We start from the raw sequence: 22,972 nt of genomic DNA, 5'->3' as shown, positions 1-22,972 counted from the left end.
TCTGATAATTTTGATTATATTCTCATCAAATCCAAACGCCTCCATGATTCTGAAAAGAACTTGCCAATCCACTCTATCATAAGCTTTCGCCAGATCCAACTTTATCAGAAATCCTTCTTTATTAGCAGCATTGAGGGAGTGAATATTCTCATGCACAAGAATGATAGAGTCCAAAATCTACCTGCCAGGAACAAAACCTTTCTGCTCCTCAGAGATGATGAAGGGGAGGACAACCAAAATTCTAGAAGTCAAAACTTTAGATATGATCTTATAGAAAGAGTTACATAGACTTATTGGCCTAAATTTTCCCATTGAATCTGCCCCAGCCACCTTAGGAATTAAGGCAATAAAAGTGGAGTTGAATTCCTTACGGATTCTTCTTGAACCAAAATTTTTTTTTACCGCATTGACCGTGTCTTTTCCCATAATATGCCAAAATTCCCGGAAGAAAAACATAGGGAAGCCATCAGGTCCCGGAGCCTTATCCCCTTGAAAGGACAAGACAACTTTTTTAATTTCCCCAGCAGAGGGGATTGCAGAAAGGGCCTTATTCTGATTAGGATTAATGATCTTGGGGATGATGTCAACCAGATCTTGTTGTTGGGTATAATCAATATCCTTGCTCTCGGTGAGGAGTTGAGAAAAGAAACTAACAACTTCATCCCTAATATCATCCTCATTAAGAAGAATTTTGTCCTCAACAATTAATCTGGAAATTCTGTTCGCAGCTTTATGTTTCAAAGAGGTCATGTGGAAAAAATTTGTGTTTTTGTCCCCAGCCTCCAACCAAATCACCCTAGATCTCTGCCTCCAATAGATTTCCTCCCTAGAAATGATGCTATGAAGTTTGACTAAAACATCATCTTCCATAGCTTTGGGATACTTTTTATAGCCATCTTTCTGTATAGAGTTTTGGATATGTTCTAATTCCTCCTTCAGCTTTTTCTTTGAGTCAAAAATATCACCAAAGACATTCTTGTTCCATATCTTAATGTTATCTTTGATGTTTCTAAGTTTTTTAGCAACTTTATACATGGCAGTTCCATTCACATCAATATTCCACCAGTTGGCAATAGATTTTTCAAGAGAGGGGTGAGAGATCCACATTTTCTCAAACCAGAAAAGGAAAATCTGTTTACTCTTAATGGATTCAAAAACAAAGGCAATGGGATAATGATCCGAACCAATTCTATTGATAACTGACAGGGAGCATCTATGAGAAAGAATCCAATCATTAGTAACAAGGGATCTATCAAGTCTTACCTGAATGAGGTCTTCACCATCCCTGCGATTAGACCAGGTGTAAGAAGCTCCAGTAAGATCCATATCAATAAGAGCATTGACATTGATGAAGTCCATCAAATCAGATCTGCTGTCTAGTTGGGCTTGAGTTCCTCTAGATTTATCAGTACCTTGCAGAGGAGTATTGAAATCTTCCATCAAAACCCAACTTTTCTTAGGGAAAGATCTTCTTTTCTGCTGGATTTTATCCCAAAATTTGCTCCTAGCAGATTTGGAATTAGGGGCATAGATATTTGTGACCACCCATTCCTTTCCTTCATAGATGCTTTTAACTTTCATGGATATAATGTTACCATCTTCATCAATTATTTCTCCTAAAATAGTTTTCTTGTTCCAAAAAATAGCCACCCCACCAGATGCCCCGTTCGAGCTGCTACCACGGACCCCTCCATTTTAAAAGAAGTTTAAATTCTCTACTTTCTCCTTACTCATTTTGGTTTCTTGAACTAGGATAATATCCGACTTTTGGTCTCGAATGAAATTCCGTAATATATCTTGTTTATTGAGACCATTTAGGCCTCTGATGTTCCATGATATTACCTTCATTTGGAAACCCGGGGGTAGGATTCTTGTATAGTTCGCTGCCTTCCATCAGCTATGTTTTGCTTGCTCTCCTGATCCCTGTGCCATTTCATGGTTTTACGTCCCTACGGAGATTTGGAGACACCAATAACAGCCTTGGACCCGGTCCTAGTTTTCACCCCATTAGGGCATCCTGCCTTCTTGTTTTTCTTTTTTCCATTTCCTGTTATTTCTCCCTCATGCCCCTCTCTGGGCTCATCTTGCATGTTACTCCACAGTTCTCCTCTTTTCTGGGATGATGTGGGCATATCAACTCCAATATTTTGGAATAACGCATTTAGATTAACCTTAGGCGATCCAAACTTGTTATTCCTTCTAAGTTTAATTTCATGTCCTTCAAATTCATTTAGGCACTCTTCATCTCTTTTTGTTACTGAAACTTGAGGGGCCTCATGATGAGATTTAGTGACATTCTCAATCTTACCTTCTTCAAGAATGTCTTCACTGATAGCATTCTCTTCTTCCTGAGCTTGTAGAGCCCCAAAAGTATTGACTATTTTGATCTCAAATTCATTGATTTCATTCTTTTTATCTTCCTTCAATGGGGGAGTCTTAAGAGGGTCATTTCTATCTCCTTCTGATAAATCTAGTATGTTACCAGGACTTCCACTTCTTCCTTCCACTTTACCACCTTCCTTATTATTATTCTTTTCTTTCCAAACCTGTTTATGGGTGTTAACCGTCACAGGTTTTTTAGGGTTACTAGGGCAAGCCTTAGCCCAGTGACCAACTTTTTTACAAGAAAAGCACACAAAGGGGAGGGACTCGAACTCTATTGTCTGTTCCCATAATCCAAGTTTGGAACTTATATCAATAGAACTAGGAAGATCCATCTTCTGCAAAATATTGACACAAATGCGCACATAAACCAACCTTTTTTGAGCTGCAGTCATTGGATCTATCGCAAGAAGCTCCCCAAAGGAGTTTGCAATTCCTGAGAAAACATCCTCAACCCAAAATTTCATCGGCAAGCCAGACAACCTTACCCATACCGGAGCAGATTCAAAGAAAGAGTCATTGAGTTCCATATTAGGAGACCATTTTCTCATAGATAAGGAAGATTTACCAAACATCCAAGGACCACCGCTTAATGCTGCTTCCATATCTTCCCCATAAGAGAAGGAAAAAATGAAAAAACCTCTGGACAGGGCAGAAACATCAACCTGACCTTTCATCCTCCATTTTCTCTTAACAAAAGACCTAACATCCTCAATATTGGGTCGTGGTCCAACAAACTTCCCCACCAGAGAGAAATTCATTAAAGAGATGCTATGATCGATAACCAAATCTGGAACCGCAATAGTGAGTTTACCTGTTTTTCTATCAGAGACGTCTTTCACAAAAGGAAATGACGATTTACCAGTCGGTTTTCCAGTTGATTTATTTGCAAAAAGACTACTCCAAGGTTTGAGGGCTTTCACCTCTGTGATCTTTTCTAAGTCAACTTTCACAACCTCGGGACCCGATTTTGGAGAATCTATCATCTTTTTGCGGTCATGAGGAGGGTCCCGTTGCCGTGGGTCCCCATCCGGTCTCCAATCCTCATCATCCATCGCTTGTCCTTGAGCTGCAGAGGCAACAGAACTAGAGGACCCAACCTCGCCATTCCCTCCATTTTCGGAATTCAAATTTCTCCCCTTTGCTTGCGCTGTTCCCTCCATTGGAAGTGTTGACCTACAGGCTCCTTGACATTTCCTTCATATTATGATTTGGAATAATTTATAAATTGTATGGTTTGAACCAAGGATGTAGGCTCTACAGGCAAGAAGCCCCACCATTTCTCCAAGGTTATCCCCATGGACAAACATGCTCCATTGTCAACACGATAGAGACGAACCCGCGGGGTTTGAACCTAGGTTGTAGGCACTACAGGCAAAGTTAGCGTTCAACTTAGTTTAGTGTTAAAGTTCAATGTGGTTTCATTTTAGGGTTTAGTTTGGTTTAATGTTCAATTAGTGGTAAGATTAAAATTTGTTTAGTGTTGGGGTTCAAGATGGTTTAAAGATAGGTTATAATTCAATTTGGTTTAGTGGTAGGGTTTAATAAGTTTTAAATTTAGGGTTTATTTTTAATTTGGTTTACTATTAGGGTTAGGGTACATAATTAAGTTTACAAATATGGTTAGGGTTGAATTTTATTGATGGTTAGGGTTCTAAGATGTGGTTTAGTGTTAAGGTTTGATTTGGCTTATGATTTAGATATAGTTTGGTTTAGGGTTATGATTCACTTTGGTTTAGCGATAGGGTTCGGGTTTGTTTTGGTTTAGTGTGAGGGTTGACTTTGATACAATGTTAGAGTTCAATTTTGTTTACAATTCAATTTGTTTAGTTTTAGGATTAGGGTTCAAATTGGTTCAAGGTTAGGGTTCAATTTGATTTAGTGTTAAGGTCAAGGTACAATTTCATTTAAGGTTACAATTCAATCTAGTTTAGTGTTCATTTATGAATACAGTTCATTCTAGTTTACTGTTTATTTAAGATAGGGGTTCAATCTAATTAGAGTTTAATTACGATAAGGGTTAGGATTTAATTTGGTTTATGGTTATGCTTAATATTCAATTTGGTTTGTAGGGTTATAATCTAATTTGGTTTAGTGTTAGGGTCTTGATCATTTTGGTGTATGGTTTGGCTTCAATTTAGTTTAGTGTTAGAATTAAAATTTAGTTAGGTTTAGTGTTATAGTTAGGGTTTAATTAGTTTCATAGTCAAGGTTTAATATAATTTAATTGTAGGGTTAGGGTTCAATTTGGTGTAGGGTTGAGGTAAGACTAAATTTGGTCTAGTATTGAATTACGTTTAGGGTTAGGGTTAGAGCATGTAAATTATTGATTAGTATAATATAAATTTAATTATTTATATTTAATAAATTCTTATTTATAATATATGGCGTTTAATTTAAGTTATTAATAAATATATATTATTTAAGTATATAGTTATATTTTAATTGATAGCCACATATAATTATATATAGTTATAATGTAATAATAACTAAGAATATGTAAGTAAAGTTAAGTAGAATTATAATAATATATAATAATAACGTTATATTATAATTATATTAACTATTATATATATCCTAAGGTTAGAGTTAAGTTTAGGGTTAGGTTTTATGGTAAGATTAGATTTAGGGTTAAGGTCGGGCTACAATTGACATTACTAATGCCTAGGTTCAATTATTTTTAGATAAGGGTTAGGGTCAAGGTTAGGCTAAATTATGGTTAGGGTTAATGTTAGGTTACGATTAAGGCTATTATTGTATAAATCTTGGGATTATGGTTCTAAGGATTTAAATATGGTTCAAGTTATAGTTTAATTAGCATTATGGTTCAAGCACAATTAGGGTTAAGGTAAATGTTGGGTTAGGGTTAAATTAGGGTTATGCTATAATTAGGATTAGAATTGTATGACAATTTCTTGGGTTCAATTATATTTTGATTCTAGGATTAGGGTTAAGATTAGCTTAATTTAGGGTTAGGATTAACGTTATATTACAATCAAGGTTACTATTGTAGGATAAATCTTGGGGTGATTTAGTTTATGATTTGTATTTAATTTGGTTTATGGTTAGGGGCCAGTTTGTGATGTTTAATTTGTCTTTATTAAACACAATCATTTATAATTATATACAACTTTAATATAATAATAACTTTATAGTTCTAGCTTATTTCAAAGTTACACAAATAAGAATGTGTTATTAAAGTTAATATATTTAGTGTATACTTTTATTTAATTTTAATTTTTCAAACTAAACATATATCATATAATTGAATAATGTAAATTTGTAACAAAAATAAATGATTTATTGAGGTAGCCTAAATTTATTTTTGAAATAATATTCTAGTTTGGACAATATTAATGCAAGCGAATATAAAAGTACAAAAATAGAGTTTCCAAGGGTAATTCGATTGAACAACTTATGTTTTTGTACTTGTGAATGTAATAAATGTCTTGATGTCTTCACATTTATGTAAGGAACTTGTGAAAAGAAAAGAGAGTTTCAGTAACATTAACATTTCAATAGTTGAATCCTAGAGTTACTATTCTTTATAATGAATAAAAGGGAAAAGTATCAATGTTATAATGCAATGATAACTTTATGGTTATTATTTATTTCATAGTTACATAAATAAGAATGTTAAAGTTAATATATTTAATGTATAATTGTTTTAAAATTTTAATTATTTTTGAAAGTGAACATATATCATATCAATTAATGATTATGATAATATTAATTTAATGGATTTTTATATAATGAATTTTTAATTATTATATATGATGTTTAATTACAATATATGATATTTAATTTGTATTTATGTAACTTTATCGTTATAGTTTATTTGACAGTTACATAAATAAGAATATTAAAGTTAATATATTAATTTTAAATTTTTTTTCAAAGTCAAAATTATATATCATATGATTGAATACTGTGAATTTGTAACAAAATTATTTGATTAGGATAGCTACTTTAAATTGCTTTTTGAAATTGTTGTTACAAAATTAATGATGCAAAGTCATTGTAGTAAAACATACTTCAATTTTCAAATGAATTTTCTATTACCATAGGAGACAACATGTACTTTACTACGAAGTAGATTGTTTAGTGAGCTATTAGTTTTGTATATTTTGAATTTGCACAATTTTCTATTGCAAAACATCAATGTAAATATCATACATCGTCATGTCGTGTTTGGAAAATATTGAACCAAATGTGATTTGCTCAAACATATATGCAAATTGATTGAGTGAATTTTAAAGTACAGAAATAGAGTTCCCAAGAGTAGTTTGACTGAACACCCCATGTTCGATAAAACATGCTTAAAAATTTCTTTTACCATCTACATTTTGGTACTTTTGAATGTAAATATAGGTGTCTCCACGTCTTCACATTTATGTAAGGAACCTATGATAACAAAAGAAAATTACATTAATATTAACATTTGAATAGTTGAATTTTAGAATTACAATTATTTATAATAAATGAGAGAAAAAAGTTCCAATATATATTTTTTTTTGATAAAAGTGGATAGAACCACTGACCTATATTAATTTTTAAAAGTTTTTTACAGTGTCTGGTTCAAAAAGCACTAAAGGGAAAGAACCAGTAAGAAAACACTTTAGTATTGCTTAAGTAACACAAGCCTATTCTACCCAATACCAAATGCCCATTAGCATAGTACATCAAAAAATTCATCCCAATTACATAGGCCGCATTAGATATAAAGGAAGCCGCCAAAATAAGCATATAGAAGGAAGATTAAAGTATGATCACCGAAGGATGCATATCCATTGCTGCCAAAAAACACCAGTTTGAACCACCCCTGTCTATGAAACACAATTCTCTAAACCACTCGTTAGAATAATACCACATAGCAGAAAGGAAACCATAATCAGAGACCCTGTCAAAATAAACATTGTGATCAAGCATAGCAGAACCCACACCAAAGAAAAGCCACGCCAAATAAGGAGGTTGATGAAGACTGCAACTATGCCCTTCTTTACTTCAAATATTCCAAAACCGAGGAAGGGATCTCATCCACACTTACCTCCCGCATATTAGCATCACTGTCAATGGCTAAGTTAGCCAATAAATCTGCAATCTTATTCACTTCCCTATAACAGTGGGAAATCAAGAAGGAATCAAAAAAATCTAATTTTTGCAAAATATGATCAAGTATATATTGTAATTGCCAACAATTCGACTTCTTTTTCATGACACTTTGAATAATAACCATAGAATCACCCTCAATTATCAAGTCGTTAATTCCCAAAGATATAGCCATATCCAAACCAAAGGACAAAGCAAAGAATTCTGCACAATTGTTAGACTTGAAACCAATTGCATGACAATGAGCCTAAATAAATATTACCTTATGATCATAAATTACCATACCTGCCCCTGCCAGGCCAGGGTTCCCATGAGAAGCACCATCAAAATTCAATTTAAATTGCCCTTGCGGAGGAGGTTTCCAGCAAGCAAAATTTCTATTACTTATAGCATTAGTCTTATTTAAAATAGATCCATGTGAAGGTAAGACTAATAACATTCTCCAAACTCGAGTTACCCTACCATCCCAATGAGAAAAAGAGGTAAGGGTTTCCAAATTATTATAGATAAAAGACAAAGCAACTTCAGAGATGGAAGATTCAATCCTCAATAAAACCTCAACCAAGGAAGAACTTGTTTGTTTAAAAATCCTATTATTACACTCTAACCAAATATTCCAAATCACAATAGATGGAGAAATAATCCAAAGACATGCATAGAAAGATGAGGCAAACAGGAGAGGCTAGGCTCTAAAGTGGGAAAGAAGATCCTTACCAATAACAAAGGATAGATTAAGCTTTTCAAACAACCACTGCCAGCAAGCATAGGGAAAATCACTGGGAAGAAACAAGTGTGCAGAGGATTCTAAATTTTTATTGCAAAAGACACAAGAAAATACTGCAGTAATACCCAACCTATCCAACCTCATTCCCGTAAGGACCCTATCCTGCCCTGCTAACCAAGAAAAAGCACCTGCCTTTGGGAGGCAAACCATATGCCAAAACAACTTGTATGGCCAAGTAGATAAATCTTTAGCAACCAAGGGAGAATTATAGCCATCCTTAACTGTGTACTTACCAGAGATATTCCTTGTCCAGATAAGTTCATCGTCAGCATCAGAAAGAATTATTACTCTCTCCCTCAACATCTTTTCATATTCCAATTTCACATTTTGATCAATATCTAAAAACTCAATTGATTTCCATTTTGCCACCTTAAGATTCCCACTATACTCAATTTCAAAATAATCAACCACAAAGACACCCCAAAGGGAAGAAAGAGTGGAAATTAAAGGAGACCAATCCCTCAAGTTCACCAGAGGGGGATGTCCATTCCAAACTTCCTCCCAAAACTTGACCTTTCTATCACTATGAACAATCCATGAGAGATGAGGCAAAATCACTGATCTACATTTACATAGAAAATTCCAAATAGCTAAACCAAACGGTAAATTAGAAACTTGAAAAACATACTCTCTTGGTCCGTTATTTAAATACTTAGCAAACATAATCTGTGCCCAAAAAGAGAATGGTCTCTCATACAATTTCCAAACCAACTTAGCACCTAAGGTTAAATTCTGACTTTCCAAACTCTTAATGTTTGTGCCCCCAAGGTTTTTAGGCAAACAAACTTTATCCCATGCTACCAGAGGGAATTTCTTCTTACCATCTTTATTATTACTCCAAAGGAAGGACCTAAGAGTATCTTGCAAACTAACAAGAGCCGCTTTTGGAGACTGCAAAATAGACATGAGATAAATAGGAACAACATTCAGGATAGACTTAATAAGAGTAATCTTACTAGCCAAAGATAACCATCTATGATTCCAGGATAGGATCATTCTAGAGATAACTGAAATGATCTTATCCCAAAACTCAACTCTATCCTGCTTAATGAAGAAAGGTATACCAAGATAAGGACAAGGAAGATTTCCAGATGCAAATCCCCAAAAAAACTTCAATCTATCCTGAACCAATTGTAAAGCATGAAGGAAAAAAATCTTTCACTTATCAACATTGACTCTCTGACTAGAAAATGATGTATAATTATGTATTATCCCCTTTATCACTCTTGCCTCACCCAAAGAGGCCCGACCAAATAACAAGGTATCATCTGCAAACAAGCAATGCGAAATGCTTTGTGGAACATTCTGAATCCTAATTCCCTTCCAAAGCCCTCCGAGCTTAGCGGCTCTTATAGCCCAACTGAACGTTTTAGCTAGAAGAATGAACAAGAAAGGAGACAGGGGATCCCCCTGCCTCAAACCCCTAGAAGAGGAGAAAAAACCACAAGGGGAGCCATTAATTTGAACCGAGAACCTTACAGAAGAAATACAAGCACGAATCCATTTGACCCATGCCTTGGAAAAGCCCAATTTAAGTAGAACAAACAATGCCCCCCATTCTACTCTATCATATGCTTTCATCATATCTAATTTGAGGATCATGGTTGAGATTCTCTGAGTAGAAATAGAATGCAGAACCTCATGCGCCACAATAGCTCCCTCTGTCGTCTCCCTTCCTGGAACAAAACCACCTTGTTATAAAGAAATGATCCTAGGCAGAATTTTAGCCAACCTTAAAGAAATAGCCTTGGTAAAAATCTTGTACAAAGTATTACATAAAGCAATAGGGCAAAAATCAGCAAATGTCTTGGTAACCTCTTTTTTAGGAATAATTGCAATCATTGTAGTATTAAGCTCTTTCAAAATAGACCTATTCCTTCTAGCTTCCTCAAGGGCCAATAAAACATCATTTCCCACAAAATCCCAGCATTTCTAAAAAAATAAAGGAGTAAAGCCATCCGGTCCTGGAGCCTTATTAGGGTTCATTGCAAAAACAACATTCTTAACTTCATCCAAAGAAAAAGGAGACATCAACATTTTATTAGCTTCCGAAGATACCAAAGAAAGAATATTAGAATAAATGTTATTATGAAGATCTCAATGCTCCGAAGACAATAGTGACTTAAAAAACCTAACTGCCTCTGAAGCAATATCCTCCTGTTCTATTAAAAGTCTGCCATTTGGACACTCAATACAAGATATCCTATTTCTACTTCTCTTAATTTTTGTTGAAGAGTGAATTTTTTTTGTATTTCTATCACCATCTGAAAGCCAGATCTCCCTCGATTTCTGTCTCCAATAGATTTCTTCTCTGGACAAAACTTCTTCAAGCTCTGCTTTTAGCAATTTTAGTTCATCAAAAATAAGAGGCACCATACCATGTTGAATCACATGTGAATTAAGACATTCAATCATATCTTGAATCCTCTGTTTTTCCTGAAAGATGTTCTTAAAATGCAAGATATTCCATTCTCTAATATTAAATTTCAAAAATCTCAACTTCTTAGCAATCTGAAACATTCGAGATCCAGAGCAATAAGGAGCAAAACTCCACCATTTTTTGAGCAAAGGCAAAAAGGAAGAATCTCTAAACCACATAGGTTCAAATTTAAAAGGTGACTTAAAAGGAGCTTTATCTTCTAGAATTGATAGGGAAATTGGAAAATGATCTGACCCCGAAACTAGAAGAATAGAGGAAAAAAATTCAAACTCTGAATCCATCCAAACATCTAATAACAAAAACCAGTCTAACCTTTCCGCAATCTAAGAAAAATCTCTTCGCATATTTGTCCATGTGAAAAGCCCATTCTGAAACTGATAATAAAAAAGACCCATGTCCTTAATGAACATCCTAAAGTCTTCCATAATTTTTTTATTAGGAGGAATACCTCCTTTCTTTTCTCCCAAGTCAGTGATAGCATTAAAATCCCCCCCAAAGATTATATAGGGACCATGCCTTAAAGGGGAGGAAATCCTCTTAAGTTCTCCCGATAATTTAGTCTTCCTTTGAATACCAGAAGGAGCATAAATATTAAAAAGCCAAAACTTAACCTTCGAAAGCTTGCTTTTAACTAAGGCCAACATCCAGTTTACAGTAGAAGCAACTAGCTCAACCTTAATGTTATAGTTATTCCAAAGCAATGCCAAACCCCCTGACACACCACAAGCTGGAGAGGAGAGGAATTCCCACTTTCTCCAAGAAGAAAAAACCAAATCGGCAGACTCCTTTGACAATTTTGTCTCTTGCAACATGAAAATATCACACTTAACTAAGTCCATTTGGGACTTAATTAAGCGCCTCTTGTTAGGGGCATTTAAGCCCCTAACATTCCAAGATATAATTCTCATTGCTCTCGAGGGGAGACCGAGGCTCCCCTCTTTCCTTTAGATAGAGAAGACTTTCCTTCTCCAAAACTACTTTGAAGATTACGCTTCACAGCCCCTGACCTAGTCACAGGAGGACTGATAATAGACCTCTTACTCCTCTTACCCTTAGGAGTACCACTTCCTTTCATAGTGTCACCAAGAGAAACTGAATGCTTCCCTTTCCCAACACCAGGAGAAAGAGACAAAGTCTGTTGAATCTCAACATCAATTTCCAATTGAGTCTTTCGATTCTTTGGAGGCCTACCCCTACTAGGAGAAACCATAGATGAAGCCCTAATTAGAGTAGTTTGAACAATTGGTAAACTCTTACTTGACTTAGGAGAAGTCATGGCTAAATTATCTATGATGCCCACTTCTGATGAGGCCAAAACTTCAAAAGGGTTAGCAGATGCAAAAATAGGAAGGGTCGATTTAATTCCCCCCAAGTCATTCTCAATGGAACAGATAACCCTATTCATAATGTCCTCATCCATCTGATGCTCATGATCTTTAAAAGGATCATTTACTTGGTGAACTAGATTTTCATCTGGCACAATAACAAGAATGTCCCCCAACTGAATATTATTTCCTAAGGTGGCGTTATTATCCACATCCACATCAACATGCTGCGAAGAATTAGACACTAATTCTTTGACTTGTTGAGCAAGGATAGCATCATCAGGAAACCCTAGAGAAGAAACCCCAACATTAGACTCCGAAACAACCCCATCATTCTTCGCAAAAATTTGACCAATCCCTGACAACCTTCTAAGTATTCTTTTGACTTTACATGACAAACATGATTCCCACCACCATCATTTAGTGACTTATCCAAGGAATTCGAGGTAGTGAGATTTAGAAGCAGATCATCCACATTGTTGTCCCCCGAAACCACAATATTATGGTGAGCTACTGTCTTATCCTTACTTAAGTTGCTTGTAAGAATGCAAAATCGCTTTTGATTGCATGCCATTCTATATAAAATTTGACGCATGCAATTGCCTTTGGTTTTGGATGGAGACGGCCTTAAGTCAATTTGAATCAAACTAAATGGAAAAGAGGTGGAGGTATGATTGTATTTTTCTATGTGTTTGGGTGCATTTTGAAAACACACAATGTTGGAGGAACAACTCATGTTCGATGGAACACATTTTACAATTTTTTTTCCATTTGTATTTTTGTATTTGTGAATGTAATAAATGAATTCGTTGTGAAGGACAAAAAAAACAAAAACTTTCAAGCCATGGACTGTCGTAAAGCCACTTCGAAAGGAAGATACTAAGGTGCAAAGAACATGCATGCAGAATATGAAAAGAAATTATAAGCGGTGCATTGCAAATTATACCAATAAACAGAGTATTAGGGAAGAGCATACGAAGGGCGTACCTCGTTAACTATTTCATTGCTGATATTGTCGAAATCTATGTGGAAACCAAGCTTCAATACACAAAATGCAAAGTAGATATTATTTCGGAAAATAAATTAGTGCATAGAAGTTATAGGAAATTGATTGCATATTCGAGAAACAAATTTCCAGCCACTGCATTGAACTCATAGCAAACAGAATGTACAGAAATCTTTGAAAATTCTTATCATAGGAAAATAGTGTACACAGATTATAGTCGGTTCATAAAAGTTTCAATAACACTGTGAAGATAAAGGGCCGGGCTTAACCGACACACTCTAAGCGTTGATTGCTTAGGTGGCCGGGCCCACTCAACAGAGATTTCCTGGTCAGAGCGTCTCCGCGGACTTCTTTGTTTCCACGGTTTATTTCGCCTAACTTCCCTTCCCTATCGTTCGTTCCATCCAAATAAGAGTTGCCGTTAACTTCGAATTTGAACACCGATCCAGCTCAAAAGTTGGAAAGCGTTTTCGCATTAAATAAAGTGGGCACTCCCATTTTTCTTGTCGCTATCATGAAAGATTTTTAATAGTTGCAAATATTTACATCCTTGATAGGGAAAAGGATCCAGTAGTTGAGCGCGTTCCAATTCTTGTGATAGAAGTTGTTGATTTAATATCTCATACTTGCTGATTTAATATCTAACTTTTGTACAACATTGTACCAATAGTTGTATAATAAGTACCAATAGTTGTATAATAAGTACCAATAATTGAATGAAATATATCATTTGTTGTGAAAAGTAACCAATCATGCGATGCCACATGAGCTGCACAAGTATTGGGACCTTTTTGCTCAACTATTGGTCTCACTTTTTTTTGGGCTGTTTTGGACACCTTGGCAAAAAACATGATGTGGCATCATATTTGATGATGTGGCCCTGAAACCTTAGTTATAAGCAGGGGACTTGCCAAGTAAGCTGCTATAAAAAATTCGGAGTGATTTGAAATTACTACGTAAGATTTACAAAAGCGTGAAGTTAGGGTGCACAACTACTGGATCTTCTCCTATAGATGGCTTCTGAGGTATTTTCTGAAAATCTCAACCGAATGTGATTGGCGGGTGTAAACCCAAACTCCACAACATTTGCCAGTATCGTCCTAGCCCGTGTGAAAATGGGAGCTTTAGAACATCCATCACCGCATAAATGATAGAGGAACTTTGTCATATGTTGTAGCTGCAACTCCTTTGGTATGCATGTATGCAAAATGTGTTAGCTTCGACAAGGCACGTGACAGAATGGGTCAAAGAAATATGTCCTCATGGAACATTTTGATTGCAGGATAATAACAAAATGGGCTGAGTAAGTCAAATTACGTTCATGGAGTGCCAAAACAAGTTTTGAAAATTTTAAATATTTAATTTTTTTATTCAATACCATCAATCCAGATCTATGTTCAATTGAAATTCCAAAGTTCTATCACACTTTATGATTGGCTTTTAAAAAATCATACAAAATTAGTTGTCATTGTAATATGTTTATGTGATCTAACTAGTTCCGAATCAAAAGAAACACAATACAATGTTTAGGATCTTAAGGATAAGATAGCTTTCATTCGTAACATAAAATATATTAGTTTATTCATATAGTGATGGGTTTGAGGATAAAGACCACTCAGAATGTCTATTCAAGATCCCAGACTTGGTTTACTCAAATGTTTAATGGTATTAACATATTAAAGCAATTGTTGACAACATTGCTCTTCTAATTGTCAGTATTCTTACTCTCTAAGAATTTGAATGCCATAGATTTGTCTCGATTATATTGTTTGTGCCATTAAGTCTAGATTGATGGTATTGAATAAAAAATTTAAATATTTAAGATTCTCCATGAATCTAAGAAGACATCCTTAGGCGTTTATTAATATCCTGCAATCAGCTCGTCACATGAGGACATATTTCTTTGAGGCATTTTGTCAAACAGTTCAAGTGCCTTGCCTAAGTTTCTACATTTTGTACATGTAGAAGTCATGACACTCTGTCAAATAATTCTTTGAGCCATTATGTCAAGCAGTTCACGTGCCTTGTCAAACCTAACACATTTTGCATACATGCCTACCAGGGGAGTTGCAGCTACAACATATGACGGAGTTCCTCTATCATTTATGCGATGATGGATGTCCATACCTTGTTCTAAAGCTCTCATTTTCACACGGGTTGGGACAATACTGACAAAAGTTGTGGAGTCTGGGTTTACACCAGCCAATCACATTCAGTTGAAAAAAGAATCCTATTCAGCAAATGCATTTTATGCATATCCTGGAATCATAGCTTCAATGATACCACATTTCTTTGAGGCGTCTGGTCAAACAGTTCATTCATCGTGTCTATGTTTGCACATTTTGCATACATGTCTACCAAAATATTTCCAACCGCTTTGATGGATACCGATACCCTATTCCAAACCTCCCATTTTGGCAAAGGTGAGTAGTACACTGGAAAATAAAATTGATTAAAATTGATTGGTCTGAAAACCTGTTGCATCAACTGCATTGTGAGGATGCCCGTGTCTTCTATCTACTGCAAGAAAGGCCTTGAAAATACCTCATAAGCCATCTAGTAGGGATGTAAATCTTTGGAACTGGTAAAAATCTTTCATGATGGCGACAAGACAAATAGGAGTGCCCGCCTTATTTAATGCGAAAACGCTTTCAAAAATTTGAGCCAGATTGGTGTTCAAATTTGAAGTTAACGACAACTCTTATTTTGGATGGAATGAATGTTAGGGAAGGGAAGTTAGGTGAAATAAATGGTGGAAACAAAAAAGTTCGCGGAAATACTTTGAACGGGAAATCTCTGTTGAGTGCACCCAGCCACCTAAGCAGTCAATGCTTAGAGTTTGTCGGTTAAGCCCGAGGAAGATAAAGTACAATACCGTTTCAATAGAAAACTATATAATCCAAATTAGATCATTTATACAATCGGTAACCATTTTTTATTCATATCGAAGACTTCATAGAAGTGGTAAACGCCTTCTATTCTAATCTTATTCGAGTCTCAACCATGTTCAACAACTAGGGGAAGGTATCAGTAGTGGACATAATTCCAATATTGGACACTTTTTTGTCAACCCAACCCCCCTAGTAGATTGTAAAGGAGCCCAAAAAATTATAATGAAAAATTCATTAATGAATATAACATGTATCAATAATGGATAATTTTTTAGCTTTTTTGCCCTTTATTAACTCATTTTTGCACCACTACAGGCCCATTTGTGCAACACTACTAGGACATTTGTGCATAACTGCTGGTGCATTTGTCCATTACCACTAGACTACTACTGGATATTATGAGTTGTCTACTATTGGCACAAAGGTGTTTATGTATGGGACGACACTTTTAAATGACCACTTTTTGACCTTTCCTCATATAACGATTTTCATAGCATGCATTGTTACTACCTAGAGGTTAGCTCCTTAGTTATAAGTAGTTAAGTCGTATATGGAGACAACCAATTTTTTTTTTGAAATATGACATACGGTTTGAGAGTTCTATGTGCACGAAGTTAGCTATGTCCACTACTGGTACGCTTCCCCTATTGGAGATATTTAAGGAACTTTACAATGTAGAGTTAAGCCATGTCAACCACATAACAACATATTCCTTATCGCATGCAGCAATAAAGCATATTTCATTGAACAATGCAGATTAATAGTTGTTAGAATCCAAGAACACTGGTGAATCAGTGTTCTACCGGTAAAACTAATTATGAACTTATTGCTTATGAACTAGTTAACAATAAATAAAATTAAGGTGCATAAACCAAATAAAACATAAAGAAGCACAACCATAACACCAGTATTTATACGTCGAAAACCTTGCAAAGGGAAAAACCACGGTGGGGCTAATACCCACAATATCTATATACTTGATTAAGGTATACAAATATCACATAAAGGGGATTGCACATGCAATCAGGCCAACTGCCTAGAGCTCACCGCTCAAACAAAAGTTTCACTGACTTACACAACATTACATAGTGATTACAATAAAAAATGAACTTATAAATTGCATCTGACCATTCTGGATAAGTTCCGGTTTAAGCTCTGTTACCCCTCTCTATGTATCGGTTACTAATACTTTGTTTTGCCCTATTTTGCTACCAGTTGAGACTGTGCACATGAAACTATGCACAAAAGCTTTCTTTTTCTGACCAAAAGAAAATAAACCTGACTTGTTCACAATCAAAATCGTATTTTAACTCATATTGAATCCATCACTAAAAGATCTCCTTAAATACCCTTTTAACTTGTTGAACATGTCGGCATCAAATGAAGAAAATAAACTTGTCATCTGTCGAATCATAAGGCATATCATGCATAATCCCAATGACCATGCTGACCTTCACACACTACAAAAAATTCCATGAAATAAATTGTCGGGGCCACAAGATATCTTAGTCGGGTCCTCTCCTTAACCGGGTTCCAAATATACGTTACCAGGATCAAGACTTAACCGGTTGTAAAGCAAAGTGTATATACCGGTTGAGTGTAGTGAATACCGGTTAACCCAATCAAAGTAAAATGATAAGTCAATGAATCGTGATAGAAAATATTTACACCTGAAGATGAGTTGCCAGATGAGTTGCCATCAATGACAACCCTAAATGCAATTTGCCTTACTGGATGAGTGCCAATTGCCAACAATAGAATGCCCGAGATTTAATATGGAGAGGAATAACAATACCCACAGATGCCTGCGATTGTAGGCTTACCCCTCTCAGCATAATAATCTTCAAAAAAATAAAAATAAAAATAAATGAGAGCCATGCGAAAGAGGGTATTATTTAGCGTTTTATTAATTTCTTTACGTGAATAAAATTAATTAATCTTTATTTATCGAAGTTGTTATGATACAAATCATTTTATGACATAAGAAGAGATATCAGTCATAAAGACTTCATAATATTAATGTGGTAGTCATTTAATTATAATCTATGAAAGTTTTTGAATTAAACATTTTAGGAAGAATAAATATTGATCGATAAAAAAACTAATTAAATGAATATGAACGTAAAGAGCACATAATAGGGTTCTATCAATTCCTCTATGTGAGTAAAATGAATTAATTTCTATTTAAATGAATTAATTTAATGAATATCAAAGTGAAGAGCACATGATTCAAGCAATAAATTTCATAAGCAACACGAGAGATAATAAATGTCTTGTTCATAATGATATATCACAATATATAAATTATGGAAGTTGTGATAAATATAAAGCAATCAACATAATTATGTGACATTATTATGAATCAAAACCCAATGTCATTATACATGATAATTTAATGAATAACAGGAACAAGGTTAAAGTCATATCTAATTGTTTTTTTTAAATTTAAGGACCTCACAAGTTGATCTTTTTTTTCACAATTATCTTCAGAAAAACATAATTAAGCCGATAGGCTTTTGGTGGGGGCATTTATGCCCGAAAAATTGTCAGTGTGCCCGCAAATTGTCATTCTGATCGTCGGTAATTGAAGTGGTTGGTGTCGGGAAAATCAAAGAGTTAATGTGATTTAATAGCAGGGAAAACTAAGATTGTGTTGGCAACGAAATAGTGTATGGTGGCATACGGTGGAGGCAAAGAAGAGTTAATGTGATTTAATAGCCTTCACATCCATGTTTGGTACTTTTCCTGCTTTCATTGATTTCATGTTTAATATGGAATACAAGTTGAATGGCGTAATATTTTTAATTGTTGAAAGAGCAGAGTGTATTTTGGAGCAGAGTTGTAGGGTTTCGGCAAGCCATGAATGATTAGGGGCCTTTTAGAAACTTTCTGCGAATGCTATGATTGTGAAAAGCAGGGTGAAACTACCAAAACTGCTACAACGAGGAGAAGATCGACTGTTCTTTGTGGCAAGGTTCGTTTGGTATCCGGATTTGGGTTGAATGCATGGTTTTCTTTTTTATTGCTTTTGTCTTTTGCAATATCTGAAATGTGGGCTGCAAACGAGTTTTAAAAATCATCGATAGTGTCTTGTATGCAGGGGAAAGATTTTGTCTAGCTTCGTTTTATCGCTCCTCATGCAACTCAGATGAAGCCTTGCTTTGGTGTGGAAGTAAGCAACGTGTTTACAAAAAACTTTACGTTTGCCTACTTTGCGTTGTGGGTTTTGCGTTTTTGTTGATTACATGGCAAAAGTTTTCAAGAAAAAATACCTCTTTTTATTTTTGAAATAGTCATTGCTAGAGGGTTTTGCTTTTCCTACAAAAAAATATGGTTTGCTATTTTGTTAAGGTTATTTGTTATACAGTTTTGAATAGCTTGTCGGTATCATGAGTTCCTTGCTTTAAGGGCTTTGAAGCCTGCAACTAAATGTGATTTTATTTGAATACAAAGTTAACATAGGGAAAAAAATCATAACATTCCAAACAAGATAATAATAAACTGCAATCTATACCGAGAAACCTATGCCTAGAACTAAGTGCAGTTAGTTCACATTTTCCCCTCACATAAAATGTCCATTATAAAAATAATCTCAAATATCGATTGTTACCGGTCAAACAAAAATGCTCAATATATTAGACTGCACTAGTGGTACTCATTTTTCATTATAAGTCAGAACTTGTCACCTTCCAAATAAAGATGTGAAAAAAATCGTAGACTGGCACTGCAAGAATGAGTAAATTGGATAAATTTCAGTTGCATCTTCTATAGACCCAAAGAGGGAACAACCTAATAGATTTTACCTCTTTCCAATGGCTAAAATGTAGACTATACATAAAGGATATTTTATTGAGAAACCTATGTTTAGACTGATAATGAAAAGGCTGCATAGATGCATTCACGAGCCCAAAAGACCATTACTTAAGACTAATCAAATATCCAATATAGCTAAAATGGCAATTATGTTGATATGGTGCACACACTTGTTACTTAGCAATATATGTCTATCTTTTATAAGTTGTGTGGCAAGAGAATTCATGCATGTTGGCTACCTATAGAGGGAACAACCTAATAGATTTTACCTCTTTCCAATGGCTAAAATGTAGACTATACATAAAGGATATTTTATTAAGGAACCTATGTTTAGACTGATAATGAAAAGGCTGTATAGATGCATTCACGAGCCCAAAAGACCATTCCTTAAGACTAATTAAATATCCAATATAGGTAAAATGGAAATCATGTTGATATAGTGCACACACTTGTTGCTTAGCAATATATGGCTATGTTTTATAAGTTGTGTGGCAAGAGAATTCACGCATGTTGGGTGCCTAAGCCCCTTATGATAGAAAACTAGTGTTCTCGCTTTATAACAACAAAGAATATTATTCAAAGGCATTTCTGTTATAGGCCTTCACAACTATTTATACATGCTATGATAGAAATGGTGCAACATGATGGTGTCTTGCATTTGAGTCTCCTAAGACCTATATGTCTCCATTGGTCTTGTAAGGAGTGATCTTGTCTTTAATGTAGATGGCATCCTAGCATAATTTGTTGTGGATACACCACATCACCATGCTAAACCATTTTTATTATAAAATGTATGTTGACATTCAAAGATAATGACTGCAAAGGGTAGAGATGTTGTACTGAAAGGTTTAGTTGAAATAGAGAGAAATTTTGAAAGTAAGAAGTCAAAATGATCAAGTTTATATTGATTTGTGCTTAACTAGACCTTTCAGTATAACACCTCTACCCTCTGCAGTTATAAGGCTCTATATCATCGATAAACAAAACACATTGTGCCCGGAAGATTATGGGCCCCGTCGGGAAAAAACTATCATTCTGCTGGTTGGTAATTGTGCTCGCCAGCGCCGGAAAAAAAAAAGAGTTGTTTCCTTTTAATGGTCATGAAATTCAATGAATTGGATTGTGTTGGCAAAGTAATAGTGTTTGGTGCCATATGGTGGAGACAAAGTACTTGGATTGTGTTGGCAAAGGAATAGTGTCCGGTGCCATATGGTGGAGACAAAGTAGAGTTAATGTGATTTAATAGCCTACACATCCATGTTTGGAACTTTGTCTGCTTGTGTTCGTATCAAGTTTAATATGCAATACAAGTTGAATCGCCTAATATTTGCTAATGGTTTTAATTTTAAAGCGCATTACATTTCCATGGAATTTCATCTCTTTTTGTCATTTATAAATCACATTATTGGTATACTTTATTCTTTTCGATCCCCAATAATAAAATTGGTTCCCACTTATGTTGCTCCAACGAGATTTTGGCAACCTGTTATTACCATGCCATTCGAACTGAGGCTCATGCCCTCTTGCAAGAAAAAAAACAAATCGTAATCCCAAATATAGATTGTTACCAGTAAAAAAAAATGTCAATATATCAGACTGCACAAAGCAGTACTCATTTTACATTGGAAATTAGAACTTGTGGCCTTCCATATAAACATGTCAAAGAAATAGTAGGTTGGCACTACAAAAATGAGTGGATTGGATAAATTTCAATTGCATGTTTTGTAGGACCAAAGAGGGAATAGCCTAAACTTAATAAAAAAAGTTTGCAAGTTTTTATGCTAAAAAAATCAATGCACACACCATAAGCATATTTCCTCTCTTCCCATTTTACCTACTCTTTCATAGATTTTACCTCTTGCCAAAGGCTAAAATATAGACTATACATAAAGGATATTTTTATTGAGGAACCTATGTTTAGAGTGCTAATGATAAGGCTGCACAGATGCATTCACGAGCCCAAAGGACCATTGCTTAAGACCAATCGAATATCCAATATAGGTAAAATGCCAATCATGTTGATATGATGCACACTTGTTATTGCCTGCAAAAAAATCTTTGAATTTTTTGGGCGGTCAAAGTTTGCATGTATATTAATTTGGATATTTATGAATGTTTGTTTTTTATGTTGCATTTTCCTTTAGAGGATTTATTTGAATATGATATTCAAACTTTTTTTATGCTGCTTATTGTTCTATAGACATTGTCTGCTCTCACATAAGATCCCTTCCTCCAATTGTGAAGAGCGTTAAGCACTATGTCATCTCCAGCTAGCTCTCCTACTCCCTCGCAACAGCCTCCCCTAGATACTTTGGTAAGATAATACATTGTTTGTTGTTACAAATTTCAAGTTATGACCATTCTTTTTGGTTTTTCAACAACAACAAAAAAAAGGTAAGTTGTATGCATGTTTGCCTGCATCCAAATAGTTGTCATGATTTTTGTATTTCATAGTGTGGACATATATTCTGTCCATGCATTGGCAAAAATACATTTTTCTGCAAACACATTGACTTACAAAAATATACAAAAATACATTCTTGGATTGAAAAGTGCTCCACCATCTTCTAATATGAGTGGCATTTTTTTATTTGGTTGCATAAATAAATATATAGATTAACATAAGGTTGGATATATATATATATATATCTCGCCATACATAGTTTTCTTTTATGATATCTGTATTCCTGCTATGAAACTTCCCTCGTGTATACATTCAACCTTGTTGTCCTGTCCTTGTAGGGACTTAATGACCACCTTGAGCTTACCCCGTATGCAATCCGATCTATGAATGTTGGAGATGATGTCCCTTCACCATTGCTGCAACTTTTGTCATTTGAAAAAATGCTAGGTGATCCAAATGACAATGACAGATACAAAATAGTCTTGTCTGATGGCAAGTATATGCAATTGGCCATTTTGTCGCCCAAGTATGTCGACTTGTTGCATGTAGAGACCTTGAAGATAGGTTATGTTCTTTTGTTGACAAACTATGCTTGTAGATATGTTTGGAACACAAGGTAGCTTCTATAGTCTATTTTCCTCATTTGTTTGAAGCTGATTGCATGCCAATTGCAAACAAATTTTCTACAATTGAGCAATCCTCCTTCTTCCTTTTACAGGACCATCATTATATTCACTCTAGAAGTGAAAAAAATGAATTGTGATTTGGTTGGAAAACCTAGGTACCTCTTTAAAAAACAAGAAGAGCAAATGTTGGGA

The sequence above is a fragment of the Cryptomeria japonica genome, chromosome 10 (assembly GCF_030272615.1).
Source record: "Cryptomeria japonica chromosome 10, Sugi_1.0, whole genome shotgun sequence".
NCBI lineage: Eukaryota > Viridiplantae > Streptophyta > Pinopsida > Cupressales > Cupressaceae > Cryptomeria > Cryptomeria japonica.
This window is presented reverse-complemented; position numbering follows the sequence as displayed.